General features: G+C 44.5%; 1 long non-coding RNA gene across 2 annotated transcripts; it reads left to right on the forward strand.

The window, feature by feature from the left end:
- Positions 1 to 535: 535 nt before the first annotated feature.
- LOC149873415 (uncharacterized) lies at positions 536 to 10,885 on the forward strand. Of its 2 annotated transcripts, none has more exons than XR_016441957.1 (2): positions 536 to 847; positions 10,502 to 10,885. It is a non-coding gene; the product is annotated as an uncharacterized LOC149873415 (long non-coding RNA). The 2 variants fall into 2 exon arrangements; XR_016441956.1 differs by lacking the exon at positions 536 to 847 and adding an exon at positions 3,078 to 3,190.
- Positions 10,886 to 11,822: the final 937 nt, after the last annotated feature.

The following is an 11,822-nucleotide window of genomic DNA, read 5'->3' on the forward strand; positions in this document are numbered from 1 at the left end:
CCTCTTCCAGCCCTCCGGTACCTCACCAGAGCACCACGAGTGCTCGTAAAGTTGTGCCAGGGGACTTGCACAGTTTACAGTAGAATCATAGAAACTTGGGTTTGGAAGATTGCAATAGATATTTTACTCTCAAGTTGAAAGTCTACAGCTGTTTTTGCAACTGAGGTCTAAATAAAACAAAAGACTCAAATAAGTTGGAGTAACATTTGGCTAAGGATTAGAACTGAGACATCAGAACCTTTCAAGTTTCCAGAATCTTTCAAGATACACCCAAGACTAACCAAAGACAGGCTTGATTTATTTGTCTGATATACATGAGAGACAATCTGCAAAAAAGGAACATGAAAACCGAAACCACCACAGACATTGCTCTGAAGGGCCCCACTGAGCAGGCTGCAGAGTGAATGCAGCAGAAAAATGCGTTTAAAAATATCTGTCTTGATACATCCCACAAATCTACTGGCCTGGTTCCAGGTTTGCTGCTGACATCCCAGGATGCTTTGCTGCAGGAACATTCTGATGTGACCCCCTGGAAAGTCCTGTTTTAACTACATATTTGTGGGCCACAGAGCTATCCTATAAAAATTGCTCTTATTTATTTATTCAGTTTTGTATAGGACAACTGCTTTCAACTTTTCCCAAGGAGCACATTCAACATATATTCCTGAGGCTGTTTTTATGCATAAATATCCTTTGCAGGTCTCCTTTAGGCAGTGCATATGGACCCTTAAAAATGCAGTTTTACTTTTTGCAGGAGGCGGAGAGGAAGTGGAACAGAGTTCATCCTTCCCCAGCATTGTACCACAGCTGAATGCCAGCCCATCCATCTAACAGATTGGTTGTAAAGGTAAATATCTTAAACTTTGCAAGAACTGTGTTAGTTAGCTAAACAGAAAGCCCCACATTTGTTTCTTTCACTTGCACTGCACGTTTACTGCTTAGTCAGCTGTTACAATAACGTAAAACATTTCTAGAAGAGTTTGTGGTAGAAAATAGCTGATCAGTAAGTCAAAAGTGTCAGAACTGTCTGGGTAGGTGGAGGCACTAACAGGAAAGCAGGAAGCCTAGTCTGTAAGTTTAGAGTTTGTGGAAAGGAAACAGTTTCCATTCAACACAGAGATTGCAGAACAACACTGACATGAGGGCTCTAGCAAAGCCAAAAGTCATTTTCCCAATCCTAGTTTAATGATTTCTGGTTGCTACAGCTTAGCACTCAAGGGAGGAAGTGTAGGTTAGTCAACATGTAATGCTTTTCATTGTTCTTACTACTGGCATTGCAGCTGTGGGGGAGAGGGAAGGGGGAGTATATATATATAAACATATTTTACACACACTTGCGTGGATATAAAATCCCCCTGCTAAATCAGCCCATCAGGATCTCCTTACATTTTGCATGTTTGTACTCGTTTTAAAATTAGCACACTAACTTGTTTCAAAAGGAACCACATGCTATAAGCATACAGCATACACAGACCTGCTGTCCACGCTACTAATTGCAAACCCGTGAAGGTCTGTGGATAGACCAGCTCAAAGTTTCCTTTCTTAAAAATTATTTTTAAAAATTTACAGCAGCTTGAAATGGAAAGCATACAAGGGCTATCTTCTCTCAGAGCCGCAGGGGTCACCCCCCATGCCAGTATGTGCCTCTTTGCAAGCACAGCACAGTCTCATATGGGGTCTGCTCTTTCCTGAGGATGTGGGGGAAGAATTATGCACTGAGGATGGTAAAGGAAACTAACCTGTTAGGAATCTCCATCAAAACCCCCAAACCAGTCAGGTACTTTGAGAAAGCTTTCGATTTTAATGGCAGTTATTTTTATGACAACTCACTGTAACATGACCAGCAGTGTCACAAGGCAAGGAGGCAGTGCTTTCTTTGGTTTACCAGTTTAATATAATGTCCTTTGGGGCTCAGTTCAGTTCCAGGAAGAGACAAAAAATAAGATTGTAATGATGTAGGCACATCTCTGTGTCCTCTGAACAAGCAGCACAATTGGCTTTTTTACACTCTGTGATATTTGGCAGTGCATGGGTTTGCATATCTGTTTCTGGCTAACACACTTTGTGGTTAAGGGTTAGCTACGTCCGTTTATGGCTCCTTGCAGACATCACTGTGTGCAGGTTATAGTTTGGTCTGGTTGAACATCCAAAAATGGCACTGCTGCACCAGGCAGCCTCTACCTGACAGTGGCTGAGAGGAGGTTATGTGGGAAGAAAACAAAACAACTTATGAGCCAATTTGCAGTATCTAAATAGGTTAACCAAGATACACATGTGAGAAGTGTGGTCTGAGCATGTGAGGTGCTGACACTCCCAATTCATAGCTCAGATCTGGCACCGGTTTCTTCTGTGACAATGAGTGAGACTCTTAAACTCTGCACCAGTTTCCCACTCTCCAAATTAAAGATAATTTGTCCCACAGATGTGCTGTAAGGAAAAGTCAGATAACATCTATAAGTGCTCGGATGGTAGAACTACTAACAAGTATGTAGAAGAGATTGGTGCCGGGTCATGAATGTGTCAGGGAACAGGGTAGTTTCAAGTTTTGTGCCAAGGTGCAAGGAAATTGTGTGTGCATTACTGTGAGGCTGTTCCAGTTAATGTACACACAACTCCCCCAGCCTCCTCCTGGAAAGTCACACATTGCCAGAATGCTCCCAACTGAATGCATGCTTTGAGGAGACTTGTGTGTTTGGTTTATTCAGGAAAAGCAACGAGCACTGAGTAAATGTACTGTATTTTGTGTATAAGACACGGTGCTTTATGTTGTGACCCTCTGGGAACTTCACGTTCCCAACATATTTTTCCGGCAGTGAGTCAAGAGAATTTAAGTTCCTCTTCATCTCATCCTCCTTCCCTCCCTGTTACTTACAGCTGTCAAAAATGGGTGTACCTACTGTCACGGAGTCACAGAGGTGCTCCGTGATTGTGAGGGTGATTGGCAGAGCTGCCAATCACCCAGGCAGCTCAGGTGCCGGGTTACCAGGGCAACCAGGCGGTCACATGACTGGAAGGGGGCAGGGCCAGGCCTTTATAACTAGCTCAGGCCAGAGCCTGAGACACAGTTCCCTTCTGGCTGCTGCAGGAGCAGGAGCTCTGCGGCTGAGCTGAGCGGCCGGGGTTAGTGGCTACTACTTCATCGCGCTAACCGGCTGCAATGATGCAGGGAACAGGATCGCCCTAACTGGAGGTAGGATTGAGAGCCCTGGTGGGGCTTGGAGTTGTTAGGCGTGTGGAGCCTTTGTATTTATGTTATAGCCAGATGGCTTGAGTGTTTAGTTATAGTTTACATCCGGAGGACCGGGGAGGCTGTAGGGGAGCGAGGAGGCCTCAGGGGAGCTCCCCAACAGCTTGGGGGTTCCCAGGGCCCAGTTGAGGCACAGTGCCGGGGGCACTAGTGTCAGTGCGGCTGGGCATGGTATTGCGCCAGGGAGGCGCAGTGTGCGGGTTACAGACCCCAGCCCAGAAGGGCGGTGTTTAACCCTGGAGCTGAGCAGTGACAGAGCGCAGGAGGCGCAGAGTCAGCCCGAGAGGGCAAGGCCCGGAGCAGGGCAGAGACAGAGAGCGGCCTAGCTAGCCACCCAAGGGCGCTGAGATTAGGGCGGCGATAGTGAGCCGGCCCGAGGGCGCCGAGGCTAGGGCGGCAATAGAGCTTAGGCTAGGGCGGCGATTGAGCCAAGGCTAGTGCGGCGAGACCAACCTAGCTAGCCACCCGAGGGCGCCGAGACGAGGGCGGCGGTAGTGCTTGCCCAAGGGCGCCGAGACTAGGGTGGCGAGAGACCCGAGATCCGGGCGCAGGGAGTGAGCCGGCCCGAGGGTGGCGAGAGACCCGAGATCCGGGCGCAGGGAGTGAGCCGGCCCGAGGGCGCCGAGGCTAGGGCGGCGAGAGTGAGCCGGCCCGAGGGCGCCGAGGCTAGGGCGGCGAGAGTGCTCCAGACTCAGGCAGAGCCGGCGATTAGCCAGGCGCCGGCTAGAACCCGGCCCAGGGGGCCGGTAGTGAGCGGCGCTGGAGGAGCCGACCCAGGAGGCGCCAGCAAGTAGCTGGGCGCCAGCGTGATAGGCCCAGGGCGTGGGGAACGGGCCAGAGATTGGGGCCCGACCCAAGGAGGCGCCAGGTGGGCGAAGAGCCCCGGTGCCCGAGAGTGAGAACAAGGGCACCCGAGGGGCGAGGGACCATACAAGCGTCCCCCGGAATAGCTGCGAGGCTTGGGGCGTGCTAAGGGGGAGGCTTGGAGGCACGCATTGCCCTTAAGGCAGGACGCTTATCAAATACCCGTCTGGGAATAGGGACGACTAACAAGACCGTCCATTAGGGAAACTGGCAGCCTCCACATCATATATCTTAACATCAAAGTCGTGGCGGGCGAGATTCTGAGGGTGCTACGTCACCCTAACGTGACGGTAGGCGGCGCTAGGGAGCTCACGGCCGCCCCTAGCCGCCACTCCCTCACACCTACAAACACCAGGTCAGAAATAAAGAAGAAACACACTAATATAATGTTCTGGTTGGTTTTGAAGGGCTCACAGCAAATTGCATGCTTAAAATCAGTTATGCCAAAGTGAACGTCTTTGAAACAGGTCAAAGAGTGACGTCACACTTGAAAGCAAAAAGATCAAGAAACTAGAAGCAATCACCGACCTAGGCTGGAGTAAATTAGCCAATGGAGACCTCAGCAAGAAAGTGACAGCAAGGAAAGGCAAGGCACCCACAATATTCTCTAAACCTATTTGCATATGGAAATGAAAGATGTCCAAACAAATACATCTGAACACTTCCCACTCAAACTATCTCAAGCCCTAGCCTACAGCTGTGGGAACTGGAGATGTACCCAGGCACTGAACAGGAAACTTGGCGCCTTCAAAAACAAACGCATATGAAAGATTCCAGGACACTGGATGATAGGGCTATGCAAATCTTCGGTCCTTGATTCAATTCAGTGGAGATTTGGCTCGATTCAGTGGCCAAATCTCCAAATCTAAATCGAACAAGAGGACCCTTTAATCTCTCTGAATCGAATCAGAGCCCTCCAAACCAATTCAGGAGATTCGGAGATTTGGACACAGACACAGCTTTAAATGTTTTTTCTACATACCTCAAGGTACCAGGTGAGTCACAAATGCTGAGATGCTGGGGCACATGGAGTGTCCCACAGGTGCATAGGGGGCTTCCCAGTGCATTTGGCAGCAGGCCCACAAGTGGACCAGAAGCATTTCTGGTCCACTTCTGGGTCCATCAGAGAGTGTGCTGGGGGCCCCCCTGCGCCCTCCCGGCTCAGCAACTGGTGCCTCCTGCACCAGCATGCTCCCCGGCAGACCTGAAAGTGGACTGGAAGTACTTCCAGTCCACTTCTGGGTTCACCTCCGTGCACATGGAGGGCTTCCTCACACTCCTGTGGGACACTGCATCCGCCCCAGCATCACAGCATTCACAAGCCACACTGGTACCTCGAAGTATGTAGAAAAAACATTTAAAGCTGGATCTATGTCTGAATCTCTGATTCTCCGAATCCGCATCAAATCTTCAGATTCAGATTTGGCCAAATTGAATCGGGGACAGTGATCCAAATCAACAAATCGAATCCTGTCCCTGATTCGGGCCAATCCGAATCGAATAGGGCCCGCTCCGCACACCCCTACTGGATGACCTCATAACTACCAAAGAGAGCTGAGAGATCACCTACCACCAGCTTGTCTCCACCAGAATTAAGACCATATTTTGACCAGGTATTCCAGCACACACCTCCCCCTCACATGAAGCTGCCAAATGGAAACCAACAGGTATAAGGAAAGCAGAGCTTCTAAGAGAAATCTTAAGGCGAGCCTTTAATCAGGGAAAGAGCAGCCCATCACAGTCCCATAAAGCAGCAGCAAATGACACTGAGGAACTGAAGACCAATTCCTCTGCACTCGCTTTAATGCAAGCATAAATAAATTAACAGCTCCTGTTCCTCTCCCCACATCGCCAGCCCCACTCCACTCCACCTCAGATGAAAGCAATGCCCAAACATTCAGAGTCAGAGAACATTACACTTTGCAGTAGTGTTTGAACCTGGAGAAAATAACTCAGAGTACTAGTCATGCTACCTGTAGCCAGTTTGGAGACTAGTAGCCAATGGGACTGAATGGGAAAATTAGAGGGACAGCTATTCTGCCCTTTAAGTAAGCTTCAAGTCACTTCCTTAATATGGTGCTTCCAGGATCTGGAAATGGATGCTGGTTTCTTACAATAGGCTGATATTGGTAAACAGTAGATCCAATAGTAGGTATTATGTTTATAGTAGGTCAGCCTTCACTAAGTGGTTCAAGTAAAGGCTCTGCAACTCATACACCTTTAAAAAGGGAGGTGGCTAAAGCACAGCACTAAAATGCAAACAATGGGTTTTTGATATTTCCAAAACAATAAAGTCTTCACAATATTTGGTTTCAGGCCAATATATTTCTTTTCAATATAAACCAGTATATACTATACTATACCATACTATACTTCTCCACTCAAAACATAATTTGTGAACAAAAACTCAGACTGTCTCATTCCAAGCAGGTTGAAAAGAAACCTCTTAACATTGTCAAAATATGTATTCCAATTCTTATGTAGATCAACATTTGTCAAAAACCATGAATTTCCCATGGCATTTGCTCAGGAAATTTGTAGCAGCTCCCTTAACCACTATTAATGGATGCCCCCCACTTGTTCGCTGTATTTTTCAGCAGCTTCTCAATGATATTTTTCAGGCTCCAGGTCCCTTGAATACCAGATGTTTAATAAAATAAAAAAAAATACTTTGCACTTCCATAGAGATTCTCATCTGAGAATTTCAAAGCATTTCATGGGGACAAAAAGTATTAATGGCTTAAAACTCCATATCTCTTCAGCAGGAGAGGTATTATTTCCATTTCACAAGTAGGAAAAACTGAAAGACAGTTCAAGGGAGTCTCCAAAATGTTTGGACATCTCCATGCCCAAGCAATCAATTTAAGCTGCAAAGACCCTAATTGGCTGTAATCCCTGTCATTCAAAATCAGTAGGTATGATAAGTATCTCTCCTAAATCATCCATGAGCAGAGAGAGGTAGTTAGCCATGTTAGTCAGGCAGGGTAGCATTGCACCTTATAGACTAACTGAATTAGAGATGTGTAAGATGATTCAGATAGTCTATATTATAAGCTGCATCTCTACCCTGCCTTCTGTCTGGTAACTCAAGTCATCTCAAACCGGTCTCCCCAAATTAAATAAAATCTTTAGTGATTTGTCCAGAGTCACTCAATGAATTTGGGAAAAGTGGGAATAGAACACCTTCCTTGATGCACAATCTTCTGCCCCCATTACAAGATTCAATATTTAAGAGGAGATGCCTTTTACATAGTAGCTGGTATTTTCCAAGAGCACATTTGATATTTTATGTGCTTTCTTGTGTTGATAAACTCTCACTCCTGCGTAAAGCAGGAGTCAGAAGTGCTTTGCACAGAACAAAATTAACTGCTTGTAAAGTTCAATTATTTTTGGTCCATTTTACAGCCTGTACATTCCAGCAGGTCTACATTTAAAAGGACAAAAGAACTTCTGGTGCTAGAAAACGTGAAAAAAAAAAGTTTTCTGGTGCCAAAGTCGACAAATGTCTGTGTTCTTGTGGAAGAGACAGGAAAACAGGGTTGTTTCAGGGAGAAGAAATGTTTCTTTCATTTCCTTTCCTCTTTAACATTGGTTGCTATTAATTTTAAACAGCCCTGGCATTTCACAATACAGGAAGAGGGAAAGCTTGTTCATTCCTCTTAAATCTCCCAGATGGGTCTGGTTCTGATTCTGAACCACCCTTCCAAGAAAGGGGCAGATATTTACTCCAAATAACAACCTTGGCTCTTTCATCAGAAGCTGAGACTTCTGGTGTTGTATCTGGCAGTCTTCATGGCCATCATGTCCTATAGCCCTTTATAAAAGCCATCTTCCCAACTGCATCAGAGGAAGATGTAAAGCCTCCATAATGCCTCCACACAAATCAATGAAAGTCCTGGAGAATTTAGTAGGAATAAACAAATACACTTCTATAGAAATAATAGGATTTGACTGATTTCACTTCTAAAATCACATAAATTAGTAGGAATGGATACTATAGAAGTCTGTGTCATAAAAATTCTCCTCTCTATATATTTTATAAGCACTGGTGAAGAGGCCTCTTAAATGAGCAAAATACAGCATAAAATGCAAAGGTAACAGAATTCTTCATGCTCAGTCATGAAAGGTATTGAGCACCCACAACTCCCATTCTTTTTGGATGAGCTAAAAGTGCTGAGAATTTCTCAGGAACATGCCCATAGTGTGTACCTTTAACCTTTAACAACTGTATAACAATACAAATCTAGAAATTCTTCCTAGAGTAACAGGAGAAGCTTTGACAGCATTCATTTAGTCATTTTTAGATCAAATATTTCTAACCTCTGAAACATGGAGCATCTGACTCAGAATCTTTCCCATGCCATCAAACATGCCTGGAAGCACAAACAAGACTCTAGCAACCTGTCTGTCCTGGCCTGCTCTTGGTTGTGTGCTCTATGTTATATCTTCTAAATTTTCACTCTCTAAGTACTGAATCACAAAGGAATTTTTTCACTTGGCTTCTTTTGCATATTCCTCCAACTGCCCAGTGCCACATTGCCATGATGGCAGATGCTGTAGCTTCATTTTTAACACATGCCCAATTTCCCTTTTTTTTCTGGAAGACTTTGGAAATAGGAGGGTTGTTGAACTCTGATCAGCCTTGACATAACGGTACTTACTATATTCCCAAGGCATTTGCTTTTGAAAACATTTAAATACCTACCCTTGATGGATTACATGTTTTCATACGCATATAAAAAGGTGAATTTAACATTTGAATTACAAATTCAGGGTTTAGTTTTCAGTTGCAGACAATCAACCACCAAGCCTTATTGAACATGCTCAGTGCAGCTGCTGTCTTACCAGTTTGTGATAGTATTTCTTTCCTGATATCTCCTTGGGCTTGTATGTTACTGCCAAGGAAATTCATGATGCTACACAATTTAGAAATCAGTGTAATGATGCCCCACCACAGCCAAACAACTCGGCTGCAGGAAACTTAGAAGCTAGAGGAGGGAAAATTAAAGCATATTTGTAACTGTCCCTTAAAATTTCCAATCTAGTTAATGCCCCCTCCAGCCTATCGTGAGTAAGAAGCCAGCATGTGGGATATACTGAAGGAGGATCACCCATGACACATAAGCAGATACCATATTGGCACAAGAGCATTTGATTTTTTTGGAGAGAAGGAAAGGGATCAAACCATTGTTTCAGACAGAGATTAGATCCCTGGTTCTTAATCCTCTTCCATCACAGATTCCTTGCTTAAACAAGAGGCAATACTTTCTACTCCTTGCTCTGAATTACTGTAATTTTTTTTATCCAGCTCAGCATAACTTCTCTGGAGACTTTTTTGGCTGGAATTAAATGGGCCCAAACTGCCCTTTCATTTTCTGTCACAACATTTTCCAATGCTTAGTTCTATTCCATCATTTCCTAAAACCTCTGCATTTAATGGAAGTCACCAAGCCAGCCAAAAGTTACATACATTCAGTTTGACTCGCTGCAATTTTGCATGTCTATATAGGGAATATGCTATATTTATTCAGCACCTCTCTTCCCAAAGGCCCCCAGAGCACTTTATACGCTGTACAGTGGTGATTTCATCCACCAGTGAAATGTGATTATCTCTAGAGTGAAATGCACATATGCGGTCATATTCACTTTCCTCATGTGAATTGTCCCAGTGGCTGCAATGGTAAGAATAATGTGATCCCATTTTATGACAATAAATGAAATCCAGGTGTTTTTAGGGGGCAGAATGTAATTACTGTAGCTTGAATTCATCATGGATCATTTTCTACCAAAATCATGAGCGCACAGGTCAGCTCTTATTTGCAATTGCATAAAATTCCATAGCCACTAATTATGTAAGAATGTGAAAAGGATTTCTGTAGATGTAGCTGTATATAATGCAGCAAGTGGGCTATGTTTTTCTGGGGAAAAAATAAAACTGTTTTCACCTTTAACCCTTTGCTATTTTCTCTGCTCTCTTGTGTTCAGTTTGCCTCTCCCTGGTGCACTTCACTGGCTTCCCTGCTGTGTGTTCCCCTTCTCTCTCCCAGTAAGTGTTTCTCAGCCACTTAATTCCCTCTTCCCCTAGACATGCTGCTCAGCCACCTGGTCTTCTCTTCCCCTTCTCCCCCACAGTATCCTTTTGCTTCCCTGGACAGGGTTGCCAGCTCAGTTTCAATCTATCCTGGGAGGTTTCTGGATCATCAGTGTGCCCACTGCACAATGCCTACATGCTTGCATGTTTGCATATATCAGTTACAGATTGTCATGTGTAGACTTTACACCAGGAAGGCAAATGCACATTACTGTTACCACTGGACTATTGTATAAATACAATTCAACATTTAATATATTTATTTTAATGAATGCCTTATCATTTATCTCCCCGCCCAGGTGACTCTCAGCCATCTCCTGAAGATTTATATCTAATTCCTGGAGACTCCAGGGCAACCCCAGAGAGTTGGCAACCCCACTGGACATTCCTGTCCCAAAGGACCCTCTGGTGATCACAGCTGATGTTTCCTCTCTTTCTCCATATAGCAGCAGCCACAAGTAGAGTGAATCAGTGCTGATCTGACTAGCTGCTTCAGCAGGCCTTCAAGCTCTTCATTATAAGAGAAGGTTTGGAAACTGTAGGAGCTGCTGGAAATAAAACCCAGCCAACAACATGTGAACATACTAGCTATACAGAGATTTCTAGCAAGTGCTTTGTAAACCAATAGCAGGTGTTTCCGCAGGAGTATAATATATTGGCATAAAATTGGCAAAATATTTTAACTTTGTGGCCCTCAAGGTCTTTTTAAAGTTGTTCTCACTGTGTGTTGGCTCTTCTACAAATGAAAAAAATAGGAGTCCACTGGGGGCCAGCATGCTATCTTGAATTCTGAAATATTTTGGCTAGAGACTGTGCAACCTAGAGGAGGAAGGAACATATTGTCAAGCCCTCAGCACTCACCCCTAGGGCCAGGTGTTGGAAAAAAGCACAGACCCTATTTAGGCACCTAAAGAAGGGCAATATTTTCAGAAACCCACTGCTCCAACAGTTCTCATTTGTGACACTGGTGGCCAGATTTTCTCAAGAGCTCAACATCCAACCTGATGATGAGCTCTTGGAAATCTGGCCCCAGCATTGGAAACATGATCTAAAGTGTCTGCTTCATAGGTCAAAGGTATGTCTGCTGACTTTGGTCCCATCCCTACAATCCTAGGTTAAGTCTCACCACTTTTCTAAAGCAAACAAACACAAGGAAGGGATAATCCCAATCAAAACATTCCATATGTATAAAATAAAGCCAAATGAGGGAGAGAACAATTCATCCACCTACAGATGGGAGAGCTATAAAAACAACCACATCGGAAAAAGACTAGCCACTTAAATAGGCGACTTAAACAAGAAATAATGAGGCCTTCCACTTCTCATATCAAAGCAGGCATGTCAGGGTTTATGAACCTGAGGAAGGAGGCCAAGTCTGTACCCAGTAGTCTTCTTACCTAGCATGATCACTTACATAGCCAACTCTCTTCTAAGGTCAGTGTTGATATATCTTTCCTTATATGGCTGAACTGCTTTTCTAATTATTTTTCTCAATGCAATTTTTTGGGTTTTTTACTGGATGAGCATCACGGGCATTAAGCCTCTTGAGGTTTCACTGCACTGAAGAGAAAATGAATTCTTCCAGAGTCTAATTTCTTCATGAAGGAATGTTTCCAATTC

Source organism: Crocodylus siamensis, chromosome 1, assembly GCF_052110815.1.
Source record: "Crocodylus siamensis isolate JL-2025a chromosome 1, ASM5211081v1, whole genome shotgun sequence".
Taxonomy (NCBI): Eukaryota; Metazoa; Chordata; order Crocodylia; family Crocodylidae; genus Crocodylus; species Crocodylus siamensis.